This window comes from Megascapheus bottae, chromosome 11, assembly GCF_031878675.1.
Source record: "Megascapheus bottae isolate mThoBot1 chromosome 11, mThoBot2.hap1, whole genome shotgun sequence".
Taxonomy (NCBI): Eukaryota; Metazoa; Chordata; class Mammalia; order Rodentia; family Geomyidae; genus Megascapheus; species Megascapheus bottae.
Genome location: NC_143519.1, coordinates 1472592 through 1488274, shown reverse-complemented (window position 1 = coordinate 1488274; position 15683 = coordinate 1472592). Strand labels below are relative to the sequence as shown.

Below are 15683 nucleotides of genomic sequence, written 5' to 3'. Positions count from 1 at the left end.
CAGAGCTTCACACATGTTAACCAATTTAATGCTCACTGCACTGATTCTACACATTACACTGTTATTATCCACATGTTAGCAGTGAGGAAACTGTAGCCCAGAGACCTGGGATAACCTATCCCTAAGTGGACAGAGACTAAGGACACAGCTGTGACTTGATCCCAGGCGTAAGCCCTTCAGAGGGCACACACTCTTTCTCTCTTTCTCTTTCTGTGTGCCCCCCCCCACCCCTCGCTCTCTCTGCACCAGGGATACGATAGAAGCTTGTAACTTTCTTCTCTGGACCATGAAAGCAGAAAAGAGTTGGAAAGACAGCCATGACCAGCCAAGAAGCCAGTGGACAAAGCATGTTCTCATTGTATGCTCTATACAAATCTCCCAGCCATGAAATTTGACAACATACATAATGGCTTGAGAATTCCAGAGAGAAGATAAGTATACCTCATCTGGAGGTTGACTGTCCCAGTCTGAGACTGAAGCCCCCAATCTCTATCCCCCACCCACAGCAGCTCAGGGCTGCTAACTCCCGCCCTCTCTATCGGTGACTATGTGGCCAAAGATGTCTGCTTATTTTAGGAAGCACAGAGGATCCAAAGCAACCTTATATATTTTTTTATTTTTTGCCAGTCCTGGGCTTGAGCTCAGGGCCTGAGCACTTGGGTTTTCTCAAGGCTGGAGCTCTACCACCTGAGCCTCAGCACCACTTCCAGCTTTTTTCTATGTATGTGGTACCGAGGAATGGAACCCGGGTCTTCATGCATGGTAGGCAAGCACTTTAACCACTAGGCCAAACTCCCGGCCCTCGTTTTTTTGTTTTTTTGTTTTTTTTTAATCAGGGAAACAAGCTCACATTTGAGCCAGGGTAAGGTAGTATGAGATAATCATATGTAACAGGACATTAAATGTTCAAATATTTACCTGCTAAAACTGAGAGTTCATGTAGTTAGACCCCAAAGCAGCTCATGAATTCCCATAGATAGTGGGCTTGGAGGAGCATCTGAGGGCATTTTTATCATCACTTTAAATCATAAAACAATCATTTTGGGTCAAGTGCTAAGTTTGCATCAAAAAATACCAAAAACAATGATTAAATGTTCTTAGGCTGGACCATGGCTCAAGTGGTAGAGCACCTGCCTATCAAGTGCCAGACTCTGAGTTCAAACCCCAGTACTGCCTTAAGAAAAAACATAAAGAACTCTCACGTCTATTTCCATGTGGGGATTCATTGTGTGAGCCTGCCACAAGGCAGGGCAGCATTGCTTAGCTCCAAAACCACCCAGCAGACACCAGTCTGCCAGGCAAAGGTGGCGACCTATTGGCAAGCAGCTGTCCCCAGGCTCCCGGGCCAGTGTGGCTGGACTGTCCCCGGCACCAGTCTCTCCCGGCCGTCAGCTTGGTGCTCGTCGTGCAGTTTCATTTTCAAGATGCGAAGTTCAGAATGGTGATCCTTGAATAGCATAGAGAGGAGATTAGAAAAGTACAGTGATTGTACCAATAAAAAAAGAACATTCAGTCCTATTCCAGTTATTGTTTAAATTTGAGTAGATTTGTCTATATGACCTCAATAAGACTTAGTTGAGCACATGTTGGGAGCCAGAGTGGAATCAAACTGTACCTTGACTTGCATCAGACGATGGCTTTATTGTCTTATTGCTTTCTGGCCCTATTCTATGTAAATGACCTGAGAATTACCATATGAATGTAACACCTGGAGGGTCCCTGGGTCTGGAGGAGGGAAGAAGGGGGAGTGGAAAATAAACGCGGCAGTCTCGGCAGTCTTTACCTGGACTGCGGACATCCCCCCGGACCCGGTGTGTCTGTCTCTCTTCTATTTCTTGCTAGTCCTTGCCCCCGATTTCAGGAACCCCAATCTGCGAACCCTGGTTTGCTGCCGGTTGGCCCCGGCAAGCACAGGCCTTGAAATATATCACTTATTATAAAAAAAACTCATCAAACTGTTATGGAAAACGCATTTTTTTTCTGCTTTGTGTATTGATATGAAGAACTTTAGTTTTGTCAAGTGACCCCGGGGCCTCTGGGAGAAGAGTGTGGAGTGTGGCCTAGGGGAAGTTCTGTTGGTATGTCCCCTCAGACGAGGTGGAGAGAGCTCCCTGCACATGCGTGTGTGTGCACATGGGTGTGTGTGGGTGTGCGAGGGAGTGTTCAGGCAGGGTGGATATGTGAAATATACCTCAAAATAATACTAAATCAAGGAGCATGTGTGCAGCTTGGCAGTGGCTTGTGTCTAAGCCTAACTATTCAAGACTGACACTGAGAGAATCACAGTTCCAGGCCCGCCCAGACTGAAAAGTCCGTGCAACTCCAGCTTCACAGAAGTAGCTGGGCCTGAGACACCACAGCCTCCACAGATCTTGATAGAGTGACCCGTGCATATCATTTACTGAGAGCCTCGCCGGCGCCCTACCCTGGGAGCAGAGCTGGGGCCATCCACTCTAGGACATGTCCCCAGGAGACGATTCTTCACTGTACCCCGAGGGCCAACTGCTCTGCCAGCGGCGCAGGTACCAATATGGGGAATGAGTCCCCTGAGAAGCAGGCTGACGTGAGGTCTACAAAGGCACTCTAGCAACAGACTAGAAAAGGAGACGTTCTCCTACGTCCCTGAAATATAACTCAAAATAATAATTTTAAGGAAGCTCATGACACAAGAGAATGCAGATCAAAATTAGAAGACTAATTCCTGACCAGAAAATGTATCAAAGACAGATCACAAAAGGGAATTAACCCTAAAGTCTGGATGCTGAAGAAGTCAATTTAAAAAAAAAAAAAAAGGCAAAGCAGGGCCAGGAGTTTGGCCTAGTGGTAGAGTGCTTGCCTAGCATGCACAGAGAGCCAGGTTCAATTCCTTGGTACCACATCCATAGAAAAAAGCCGAAAGTGGTGCTGAGGCTCAAGTGATAGAGCTCTAGCCTTGAGAAAGTCCAAGGACAGTGCTCAGGCCCTGAGCTCAAGCCCAGGACTGGCCAAAAAAAAAAAAAAAAAGCAAAACAAAAGCCTTCGCTAAGAGCCTCAACCACAGATAATATCAAACACAAGAACCTTCATATTAAAAACAAGGCTGTGAAACAACTTAATCAAATCAAAAACAACACCATAAAAGAGAATTAAATTTGACAGAAGAAAGTTTGCAAAAGAAAAAAAGAATAGATAAGGAAAGCATCTAAGTTGGAAGTGAGAGAGACTAAGTACTCCTGTCTGAGGAAAACTTGAAACACACACACACTAGAACTAATACCTTCTCTAAAATCAAAAGATACAAAACTTAGCATTCACCCAGGCACTGGTGGCTCACACCTGTAATCCTAGCTACTCAGGAGGCTGAGATCCAAGGATAGCGGGATAGCCAACTTGGAGGAAAGTCTGTGAGACTCTTATCTCCAGTTAACCACCAGAAAACAAGAAGTGGAGCTGTGGCTCAAAATGGTAGAGTGCTAGCCTTGAGCAAGCGTTCAGAAACAACATCCAGGCCCTGAGCAACAACAACTAAAAAAGAATTAACATTAAAAATCTGTAGCATTTGATATACACTAATAATATGCTTGATCAAAACTCAATCGAGAAAAGCAATCTCATAGAGAGATTCCCTTCTTGAATACTTGTTTGTTAAACATGACGTTTGAAAATGATGTAAAAATCAGTGTTAGTAAAATCTTTCAAAAAAAAAGAGAAAGCTATCTCATTCACAATAACTACACAATGAGCACACAATCAACTCCTTGGAATGGGTGCTGGTTTCTCATTTCACCAGGAGCCGTTTGGGCACTGAGGCCCGAGGCACCGCTTGGACCCAGAGCATCTGCCTGCAGAACTGGAATAGGGTGGCTAAAACTTCTTGTCTACTGTAAATATGTCCTCCATCCTGCGTCTGCTGGCGAGAATCCTGTCGGCCCTACCAGCCTGAAAATGTGCTTCCTCGTCTTGGGAGAGGCCAGCGCTGCTCTTTACAGGGCACTCTGGGTATGACTGGGTCATGGATGCCAGGCCACTTCCCGTTTTTCACAGGTCCCTGGTGCTGTGTAAATTTCCTTTCATGTTTCTTGCTGTTCTGATGAGATGGTTTTTTGTTGGCATCTTCACCAACTAGTTGCCTCTTAGTGGCACTGAGAATTAAACTCAGGGACTTATGCTTGTGGGTGACACGCCCAGCGCTAAATTAGACCCCCGGACCCCTCGGGTGCTAAGGCCAAGCAGGGCCTTGGCGACTGCCACCCCCATCGGCTTCCTTGTCCTTCCGTTTCCATGTAGGCCAACAGTTCCCTTCAGTTCTTTGCAAATGTTAGATACTATGTCCTGGCACCTTTGCGAGGTGTGGATTCAGGGAGTCCCGTGCCTGGCGTCCTCCATGGTCCTTTCTTATGACGACAGACCTCATTTTCCCGTTCCCCGGCACGTTTGGTGTTTGCTGTTGTTTTCCAGCTTGACGCTGGCCTTGGTGGCTCTGCAGGCCGCATCCTTTCCTCCGGCTGGCTGCAGAGGGTCATGGTGAACTTGGTGTCTTGTGCAGGCCTCTGCCCTGGCCGGCAGCTGCCCGTCTGTGGGCCCAGTGTCTGCACAGCTGGTGGTGGCTTCTGTGCGGGCACTGGGCCCAGCGTCCACAGGTCTGCCACTGTCTCCTCTGGAGCCAGTGAGGCCTGCCCACCCTAGTGGAGCCCGCCACAGGCTTGTTGGTGTCTCCAGATGGGAGCTGGGGTCTGACAGTGTCCCGCTGCTCATCCTCTAGTGCTCCTGCTCACTCTCAACCCCCACCAGCGTCTGTGGGAGAAGCCTTGGTTAGTGGTACCTGGGCGTGAGCAGCCTGGCCTGCAGCCACAGACTGGGGGAGTACGTGGCACTCCCTCTCCACCACTCAGCCCTGCACTTCTCCCCTGTGCCGTGCTCACCAGGCCTGCTCCTGCTCCCTGCACAGGCAGCTCCTGCCACCGTGAGCCGTGAGGCATGATCTTGGTCACGGCTGGACGGCCACGCCCGCTCCTCTAGCACAGGGCTGCCACCATCACTCACGTTCACCTGGACAACAAACACCTGGTGAGTGTTTCCCACAGGCTGGGCGCTGGAGCGCCAGTGTCCCCATCCTCATGAATTCAGCTTCAGCCCATGAACGAATACGAAGCCACCCAAATGCCAAGGCAGCAAATCTGTAGACCAAATTATAATCGATGTGACATGTTAAAAGTAGAGTGCTGTGACCGGAACAGAGAGCCCCGACTCCTCACTGGGTGAGGCTGGACAGAAAACCTGTTCAGGAGTGGCTCGAGAGGCACACAAGCCCGACAGGACAGGAGAGATGAGGGGGCCCTTGGCTGCAGGAGCAGGTGGAAGGAGGGGCTCCCATCCTAGGTGAGAGTGGGGGGATCCATGGTGGAAGTCTGAGGCAGAAGCCCAGCATGTGGCTGGAAATGTAGGCCAGGACCCAGGAAAGATGGAACTGGAGAGCCCCTGGGAGAGCTGCACAAAGGGCCTGCAAAGGGGGAGCCAACAATCTCAGTGGCAGTTCACCTACCAGAGATGAGTCTTCCCCGGGGACACACACCTTTGAAGGGCCCCTGCCCTGTCCTTGAGTATTTGCTGGCTCACTGGAGTTCCATAGTTAATCCCTGCCCCCCCCCCCCACTTCAATCAGGCGGATGATGAAAGCCCAGCCAAGTCCTTCCGTCTTTGAGGCTCAGGTAGTCCTTGGCTTTTTGGCAGGCCTGGGTTTTGTGTGGCTGGGACCAGCTAAGGGAGCCAGCTGGGCTCCTGCTCCAGAAGGTCAGCATTGGAGAGGCAGAAGAGCCCAAGTGGTAAGAATGTCACCAAGGAAGCCCTGGTGACAGGCGTTCTTTTACACCGTGAGTGGGAGCATTTCCAGACAGCCCTGGGACTCTGGAGCTCTTGCCCAATGTATCAGTGCCTAGGTTAGAGCCCTAGCCATTACAAAAAAAAAAAAAAGTGTGTGTGGGGGGGGGAGGGAGGGGGAGAGAGAGGGAGGGAGGGAGGGAGGGAGGGAGGGAGAGGAAGAGGGAGAGGGAGAGATTGTCTTTAGTTTGGAGCTGGACCATTTTTAAATTATTGAGTAGAAAATGTCAAACGTGGTATTGAGAAGTCATAACGCAGGGGGCCACCAAATCATTTTCTTTCCGCCACCCACACTGAGCAAAGTTTTGCTCAGTATAGATAAATATTGATTATTCTGGTCAATTTGGGTCTCAATTAATGACAAAGAAAATATTTTCTTTTCAGCAAAAAGGTAATTAATATTCATACCCACAAAACGATTAAAAGGGAACTATGCTAATTAGACTTTTAAAGATACTCTGATACAGCAAAAGGCACCACAAAGCATGCATAGCTGTTTCAGCGTGCGGGCATGTGTGTGTGCATATGCACAGAGTATGCCTGTATGCACGCGTGTACACACGTGTGTACATGTGTGTGCCTATGTGTCTGCGTGTTGCAAACCCAGCACCACATGCATATATAACCTAGTTTCCCGATGTCACCTCACATATATTTTGCTCTGCTAAATTACTGAAAATGAAGTGTATAGTATGATGTATCACAACCATATATTGTGTACAGTTTGTATATAAAGAAGAAAGAATGATTAAAAGTCGATGAGAGACTGTTTATAAATCTTGATTGCTTCATAATTTTAACTTTGAGCAACATTTTTATCATAATTATAGGCTTTCTTAAAGCATTTATGCAGATTGTTGTTACTCAAAAGGGGGTTTATTCCATTTTGGTATAAACTACACTTTTTCTTCCTTTATGAAATCATTCGTGCCGTTCCTAAAACCCAGTACTGAGCCTGAGCCGTGCACTCCAGTGGCAGGGCGTCTTTGTCTGCAGGGCCGCGTGGGCTCCCTTCTGTTAGTAGCCTGCCGGGGCGGGGAGGGGAGGAGTGGGCAGTGCCCCAGCAACCAGCTCTGGAGGTTCTGTATTCCTCTCTGGGGGCTCCCGCATTCCTCTGCCCACTTCACATACTGAGAAACAGCCCTGAAACCTGCACATAGCATTTCATCACTCAGCTCTACAGTCCCGAGGCATTTGACCTGGGAAAGGGCTGCACAAACTCTAAACGAGGCTGCTTTGGTTTTGAGTTTGGAAAGTTGTAGTCCTGACAAGATATAATCACCCGTCCAGTGTTCTACCCAGACATCCATTGATGCTGAGTTCCACAGACAAGAATTCACTGAAATTTAGGCTGAATTATTCCAAGGCTGTAGCATCATGGAGCTGCAGAGCCAGGAGAAAAATTAGCTTTCTCCCAAGGAGTCATCGTTCTCACCACACTTAAAGACCGATGAGAACACAGGCATATGCAGTGGTCTCCGCTAGATTCATTCACGCATCTCTAGCGGTCTGAGAGGAAAGACTGCGCCTGCTCCAGACTCCCATTTTATCCCAAGGCACCAGGTCTGAAATCAGTAGCATCCCCCCATCCCACCCCGACCCCCACCCAGACACTGACAGCAAGACTCTTCCTCAGGCAGATAAACAGCAAGAACTTCAGCTCCTGTCATCCACGGAGCAAGGACTGTGAACTCCAATCATGTGTGCATCAAGTCTAGAAATAAGATTTATCAGGAGCAAGGACATTTAGATAGGACACACACAATAAAACCCAACCATCTGAATTCTGTGACAGCATGCAACAGAACTATACAGTTCACACTGACTGACCACAGGTATTAAAAGTTCCGAGAAAGAAGAGTTCATCTCAGACTGGACTCAGGCAAAAAAAGCACAGAGGCATCAGGGCAGAGGAAGGGGTGGGGACTTTTAGCAGATGCATCCAGCCAGGGCATGAAGGCAGCCTCACAAGTACAGCAAGACGGCAGGGTCCCCCACAGAAGCGGGGTGCTGGCTGGTCCTACAACTCTCCACACCAACTACCTGTGTGGCAGTTGGCTGTTGCAGCAGTGTCGGGATTGGTATCTGGCTCTAAGATTAGGGGAGAGAATCTTGACTTCTGCAGATTCCAGAAGCCAATCAACTCATCCACGCCTTCCAGTCTCTGCCCCAACTCCCCAGAACTGCTCAACCTGCACCCCACAGTCTAAGCAGGACCCCTGTGATTGCAGACCAAGTCCTGACAAACCGCCCAACACCAACAAGGGACCGGCCGCTCCAGGTGGTGGGGTCACCCCGGAACTGTGACCTCTCAAGACTGTCTACAGGGTGGGAGGCCTGGCCAAGAGCGGAGGCCCCACTCCCTGCAAACTGGGCACCGTCAACAAATGTTGGGAACTTCACAGGCTCATCTTAACTTTGCAAATGAAACCTGTTTGAATTAAGGATTCATTATTGATAACAAGTCCTTTGTCTATTGCTATCATTTTATATTATAAAACAATATAATAGTATATTATACACACACACACACACACACACACACACACACACACACACACACGCCCTGAGTGTGGATCACCTGACCTCTCTGCCCCTGAAGACAGGAGTCCAAGTCTTCCTGGGGACAGCACTGGGGCTTTGTGTGCTTCTGTACTCGAGCTAAAGTACTGGCCACACTCCACACAGAGGCAGAGACTATTGTGACGTTCCTATTCTATGATCTTTACAGCCATTTCTGGTTGCATCTAGTGTTCTGTGTGGGCTGAGTGTTGGCAGAGGAAGAAAAAGAAACTGTTTGCAGCTCACATGAAGACAGAAAATCAAGAGGCTAGCAAAAGTCATGATTTTAGCATTCACTAGCTGGTTCCACTTAAATTTTTGAAAAAACTTTGTAGATTTATATTGGGAGTAAAATTAGTTTCTTTAGTGAAGAGATAGGAAGAACTAAATTTAAGAAATTTTTGAAAGAGTAGTCCACTAGTGTGAATCCATTTCTCAGGATGGAGAAGCTAAAGAAGCAGCTGATTGATGGTAGGAAAGTAAGTACTACTGAATGAGTCACTATTGCTCTGACTGATGTTGCAGGGAGAAAAGAGAAGAGAGGAGGGGGAAGGGAGGGAGGGGGAGGGGAGGGAAGAAAAGGGAAGGGCAGATAAGAGGAGGAGAGGGCAGGGGAAAAGAGGAGAGGAGAAGAGAGGAGGGGAAGACATAGAAGGGGAGAGGAGAGGAAAAGAGAGGAGAAGGGGAAGGCAGTGGAAGTGAAAGGAGAGGGTCTGTCTGAGGTTTCCCCATCCACCTTCTAGTGTCGGTCCCTGGGGCATGGCCCCAGAATGGCTCAGCCTACATGTGCAGCTCAGCTGGGGCCCCTGTGACTGCAGTATGGCCACAGAGTCCTCAGTCCTGACCCCCCGCTGAGTTGGCCTGTACCCACCTGCTCCTCTCCACTCCTCTCCTCTCCCTCACTCCTCTGCACTGTGCCAGCTCGCAGCACTGGGTCTGTGGGTGGGTCTGTGGGTCAGTCTGTGAGTTGGTCTGAGGGTGGATCTGTGGATCGGTCTGTGGGTCTGTGAGTCAGTCTGTAGGTGGGTCTGTGGGTCTGTGGGAGGGTCTGTGAGTTGGTCTGTGAGTTGGTCTGTGGGTCTGTGGGTGGATCTGTGAGTCAGTCTGTGGGTGGGTCTGGGTCAGTGGCATCCTGTGACAGGTGGCACTTCCCTTGCTGAGGGGATGCGCCTGAGATGCGTGTTCTCCAATGTGTGAACGGCCAGGGGAAATGCCATTCCATCTGGGTACGCTTAGAACGTGTGGATTCTACCACTGGACCAGGATAAAAATCCCAGCTGCTGTCACTGCCCCTACCCAGCGGAATATGTGTTCTATGTACTTGAGGAGACATTGAGCAGTGTGCCCAGGAACACACAGGAAAGACAGTGAGGATGGTTCACTGTAGGACGAGACGGGCAGTGAGTGAGGATGGTTCACTGTAGGACGAGAAGGGCAGTGAGTGAGGATGGTTCACTGTAAGAGACAGTGAGGATGGCTCACTGTAAGACCGGACAGGCAGTGAGGATGGTTTGCGGGGTTTGCGGGACGCTGGGCAGACTCTCTTGGAAATCTCTCGCCTGCCTGGGCACCGCGCGCCACAAGTCACTTTCCTCAGCGGAGAGACCTCAGAATCTTACAGAAGAAGCCCCTTTTCTGCCGCCCCCGGTGTGTTCTAGGTGTTAGCCTACCAGCCTCCAGTCCAGGTCCCCGGCCTGCAGAGCCGGCGGGCGGCACAGAGCCGCAGCTTCCCGCCGCGGAGCGCCCCGCCGCCTTGCGCGCGGGCTGGGGGGCCGCGGCCCCGCCGTGGGGACCCCCTCTGCCTCGCCGCCGGAGCGGGGCTCGGCGCGGGGCCGCGGACAGCCGGACAGCCGGCGATGGCCGCTGGGGCGCCGGCCCCGGCTCCGACTGCAAGTCCTTCAGAGCGCAGCGGGGCGCGCCCGGGGCGGGAACCGGGGCCGAGGTTTGGCGCTCAGCCTGGGGCCTGGCGGCTCCTCGGAAGCCCGGGGTCGCAGGCCCGAGGCCAGGCCGCCGTTCCCGGAGCCGCGCCCGGGGCCCACGGCGCCACGGCGCCCGCGCCACCGTTCCACAGCCCCACCGAAGCGGGGTTGACATCTGTTTGCCAGAGTGTTTTGCACTTAGCCTAACACCCACCATTAAGTGACAAAACCGTGGCAGCTTGTCAAAGCCAGCTGACTGGCAGCTGCTCGCTCACAAAAACCATTCAGATATGCGCAGGTCCGGGAGCTTTATGCTCTGTTGTACCCAATCTTTCACTGATTTAACATGTAAAATATAAAGTTTTAAATCTGGATTCCAAAATGTTTCCATTTTCCATACAAAAAGAACCCGCTTTCAGGGACCGACTGGCACCCAGCCAGCTCCAACGTCTCCTCTCCTCCCTTCCCGCCATCGCATGGATTCCCGCACAAACCCGTGTTTTAAAAGCTGTCAGAAAGCGGGCTGCCTTCCTCCCCCTCCTCCTCCTCCTCCTCCCTCTCCCCCCCTCCTCCTCTTCTTCCTCCTTCTTCTCCTCCTCTTCCTCCTCCTCCTCCTCCCTCTTCTTTGACTCTTGGATGGACGGAGCTAAATTACCTTAAACTCCGAGGTTATGGGTTGCTCGAGAGTGGACAGGAGCCCTGATTTATTTCTCCTTTGACAAAACCTTTGCTTCCTTTTGGGGAAGCAGCGGTGAGGAAGGTCAGACCTCTCCACCTCCAGACCCCTCCATCTCCAGACCCCTCCACCTGCTCTCGACTGCTTCCTCCGGCTCACAAATAAGTTGCACATGAAGTCGTGTTCCTCTCCATTCAGTCCGTGACGGAAACGTCCTGTGCGCTTTTAGTCTCTAGCCTAGAGGCAGAAAGGCGAGGACCTGAGAACCGCCGCCGCCCGAGGGCACGGTGTGTGTGTGTGTGTGTGTGTGTGTGTGTGTGTGTGTGTGTGTGTGGTTCGGAGGGTCGGGGCTCATAAGTCCTCAGGACAGAACTTGGGGTCCTCCCTTAAAAAAACCAAGCCACGGTCTGCGTGGGGAAGGTCCACGCGCGGACGCCTCGGCGCGGTGTTGGCGGAGGGAGAGGCCGTCCGCGGCGCGGGGCTCCGGCCGGGCGCTCCGGGGAGAAGCGCCGCGGCGCGGGCTCGGGAAGGAGGCCCGGGTGGGTCCCCCACCCTCCGGGGTTGCCTGGGCGCCGCGGGCGGCGTTCTGGCCCGAAGGAGCCGCCGGCTCGAGCCCCGGCCGCCCGAGCCAGGCTGCTTTTTACCTGGAGAGCTCGGCGTCCACCCACTCGTCCGCAGACTCTGACGTCCGTTCGGGGTGGGGACGAATGGAGGAGCCACCGCAGAGAAACCAGAAGGCAAACGCGAGCTCGAGCTTCCGGGGGCGGCCGAGGAGTGAGTCCCCGCGCGGGACCACGGGGCCCGGGCCGGCCGGGCGCCGCGGAGGGAGCGGGCGCGGGGGAGGCGCGGACGACGCCCTCGGAGGCGGCCGGGCTGAGTCGGGACGGCGGGCGGCGGGGAGCGCGCTGGAGGCGGAAGCCCTCCGCCCTAGCGCGCGCCGTTCCGGGGGGCGGGGGGGCTCCCCAGCCGTGGGGCGGACGGGGAGGGGGGACCCGAGGCCACGGCCGAGGTGGGGGCCGGTCCTCCGCGGCCGGGCCGGGCCGGAGCGGGCGGGCGGGGCGGCGCGCGAGCGAATGGGGAGCGGAGGGGCGCGCGGGGCGCGGCGCGGCTCCACCTCCCCGCTCAAAACGGCGTCCCAGCTGCTCGCGAACCAACCGCTCCTTCCATTCACTGTCGAGGGGGAACAAAAACGCGGCCATTTATCGGAATCCTTGTTTGGTATTGTTCGGCGCCACACAAAAGCGTTTCATTATGTGGCGAGATCTCCTTTTCCAGAGAGAAACAATCACTGGAAATTGTCTTCACACTCTCTTCTAGCAATAATAAATTCCATTTTCTCGTCTCGCTCGCCTGCAGTGTGTGCGACTGCGAGTGTGTGCGCCCCGCGACGAGCGCGAACGTGCGAGCGAGTGTGCGAGCGGGGCGCGCGTGTGAGTGTGCGTGCGCGTGGCGCGGGCGCCGCCGCGGGGCGGGGAGCCGGGCCGGCCGGGTCCGCGGGCGCCGGCGGAGGGGCCGGCCCCGGGCGGGCGCCGGGCGAGCTGGGCCCGGAGCCCGCGGCAGCCGGAGGAGGAGCTAACTGTAAGTGTCTCGAACCCGCGAGGGGCTTCGGCGGGGCCGGGAGGAGCGGGGAGGAGAGGGGAGGGGCCGAGACTTGGCGAAGGTGGGGGACGCGGCTTCGCGTCCTGGAGAGGGGGGCGGCTGGGGGGACTCGGAGCTCCGCTGGTCACGTTCTTCTCCAGCGAACCCCCACCCGCCCGGCGACCCCAGGAGGCCGCCCTCGGGCGAGGGAGAAGGGGTCGGGCTGGTGGACCCGGGAAAGGGACCCGTCTGACGGCCGCCGCCGGTCCACCCCGTCCCGCCCCGCCGCGGCCAGCGGTGCCACACGCGCCTGCCAACGCCCAGGGCTACACCCGCCGACTGGTGGCCTTTAAGAATGAACAGGGCCAAGCGTGTGCCGTGCAGAGAGAGGTGTTTGGGGCAAAGAATCAGTTTAACTTTGACAACCCACAGGCTTCACTCGGTGAATTCTGCTACCGGGGAAAGGTCCGCGAGCCCAGGCGCTTCCCGGCCCGGTCTGCGCTGACGCCGGGCAGGGCAGGGGCAGGGCGCCGGCGTGGGGCCCTGTGCGCCCAGCGCGCCTGGCAGGCCGGCCGCCCTCCTCCGGCGAAATCTACCGTCGGCCGCCCGCGGCGTGGAGCGAGCCTGTGGCCCGGCGCCCCGGCGAGGCCCGGGGCCTCCGTGCGCCCTGGGCGGGACTTGAGCGGTCGTTGGAAAAGGAAGGTCAGAAAGTTCCAGAACTGACGCGGGTTTTCACCGAGGCCTGGAGTCGGGGCCAGGCCGCCCGGGCAGGTGCTGGGAGGCACCCGCCGCCTCCAGCCCAGAAACCCACTAGGAGACCGCCTCGTGGCGTGGATCACGGCTCTGCCGTGGGACCGGCTCTCTGGGCGCTCCTTGGCAGAAAGCCGGGCGGAGTGGAGCTGGGCTAGAAGCGAGCTCCACTCGGCGCAGAGCCGGCCAGAGCCCAAGCCGCAGGGCTGTGTCCCGTGCGCCCCGACCGGGGTATGGCCCTCCTGCCGGGGCGGAGAGGGGAGCCCCATCAGGTCCTGTCCCCTCACCCCAGATCTCCTCACTGGACGCCGAGGGAAGCGCCTGGCTGCCCCCCTCCCACACACACACACACACACACACACACACACACACACACACGAGCGCCCACCGGGGCCAATGCCAGGGGCACCAGGAGAGAATGTTGGTTCCTGCCCCAGACCACACGTCTCCTCTGGGTGGGCCGATGCAGGCCGGGACACCGCTGAGAACCTCGGATGCCCACAGAGGTGAAGCGCAGGCGAACGCCCGGGGCGTGGGAGGCAGAGCGATCCTGAGAGGGCGGGCGGCGTGGGCTTCTCCCGAGACGGCCGGGTCCGCTGAGCCAGCCGGACCTCGCCTCCCCCCGCCGCGGGTCCGCCCGCTCGGGTCTGCACCGGTGAGGGGAGTCTGGGCCTACCTGCGGCGCGCGAGCCGCCTGGGGAGCTGCTGTGGCCAGCGAGTCCTCCAGGAACAAACGCAACTCCGCATTCCCAGCGCCAAACACAATTTTAGACAGCAAAATACAAAGGACGCAGAGCTGTACGCCACACCTAAATAACCCCTGCGATCTCCTGCTGGGGTCCTTTGTCCCTGGGGACCCTGCACCTCCTGGAGCCACCCAGCGCCAGCTGTGCCGGGCACTGGGTGGAGGGGCGTTCTGTGGGCAGGCACAGAGCTCCCTTTCACCAGTTTTGTAGAAAGCACACTTGATGGTCAAGTGTTTGCCCCTGAGTTAAGAGATCACATTCCAAGGGTATCTGAAACAGGGCCTTCCTCTCATTGACCCACAAAACCAACCTCTGCCTCACCTTTATGGTTCCACTATCTGAAAGGCTTAGTGTCCTGAGGGGTGCCTGGACCAGGGACCGTGCCCCCAACACACTCCTAAACGCAGGAGTCCACAGCCCCAGGGAAGCCCAACTCCCACTAGCAGAACAGTTGGCTTGTGTCCCCTCCAGGAAGACAACCTGCATTCAGATGGGACCAGGGCCCCCCCCTCATTAGTTTCCCAGTAAAGCCCACCTCCCAGGCCAGGCAATGAAGCAGACTCTCCTTTCTTGTTTGTTACTTTCTGAAGTAAGCAACCTGCATGCCTGAAAGGGCTTGAAATTGTGTCAAAGTGATGTTTTAATCTTGTGGAGAAATGTATTAAAGGGCAAGATGTGCTTTCTGTGCTCTGCTCTGATGAGAGGTGAGATTGGAAAGGATGGGCTCCACTGGTGTGAGCCCGGCAGCGTTTATACTGACGCCTGTGCTGCAATGACAGGGACAGCCTGAAGAATCTGCCTTCACCTCTTTCCTTTTCATATAGAAATCCCCACCATTTGTCTCCTCTTGTGAGTGGCACGGTTTCTGTTTGGAGGCTAATGACAGAAAATGTGAGCAAAGCCAGGTTTACTCACAAGGGTGGCCCTTTTCTCTCACACATCCCTGGTTACCAACTCGTTTAGGCATAATGGGTCACGGCATGGGCCTGAAACTTTCTGATCTTTCCAGAATGGACATTATTACCGCATCTAGAATGTCCAACCAGCAGCTCCTGAGAATTCTGGTTCTAGAGATTTGCTTTGGGGGTTGTACCTTAGACATTTTCTATTTTCCTATGTTTACATTCTGCACATTTTCACCGGATTAGCCCGGAGGGTGCCCCTGTTTGGAAGAGTGCGCTCTGGGCTCACCCTTCCTGTCTCGGAGGACACCGAGCAGTCTCCGCTCCCTCACCGGCAGTCTCCAGCACTCTCTCTCTGCAAAGAGACAGCGTGCACCGCAAAATTACAACTTCTGCACAATATAAAAAGGTGTATGCAAACTGCTAATTACGGGGGTTTGTGTAAATGAAACTTTAGCAGTGACCCATTTAATTTTGCAGTAATTACTGACAGAATAAGGCATGAATCACAATATATACAGTAGTATATTTGTCTTAAAAGAGAATATTGTGCTGATGTAATTAAAGCAAAGAGTAGAGGAAATTTTAAGAAGGTCCACAGACATATTTTAATACATAGAAATCATACCCTGAAACCATTTGTGTTAAAACCTCGGAAGGCGCTGCTTATTTCTGTGGCTTTTCTAAAGGCTGC

At 54.2% G+C, this 15683-nt stretch overlaps 1 long non-coding RNA gene across 1 annotated transcript; it reads right to left on the bottom strand.

Moving 5' to 3' along the window:
- Nucleotides 1-827: 827 nt before the first annotated feature.
- On the bottom strand, nucleotides 828-11727 carry LOC150056673 (uncharacterized). The gene is made up of 3 exons (XR_016536968.1): nucleotides 11658-11727; nucleotides 11145-11250; nucleotides 828-1447 (listed from the first exon to the last, which is right to left on the bottom strand). It is a non-coding gene; the product is annotated as an uncharacterized LOC150056673 (long non-coding RNA).
- Between the last annotated feature and the right edge of the window lie 3956 nt (nucleotides 11728-15683).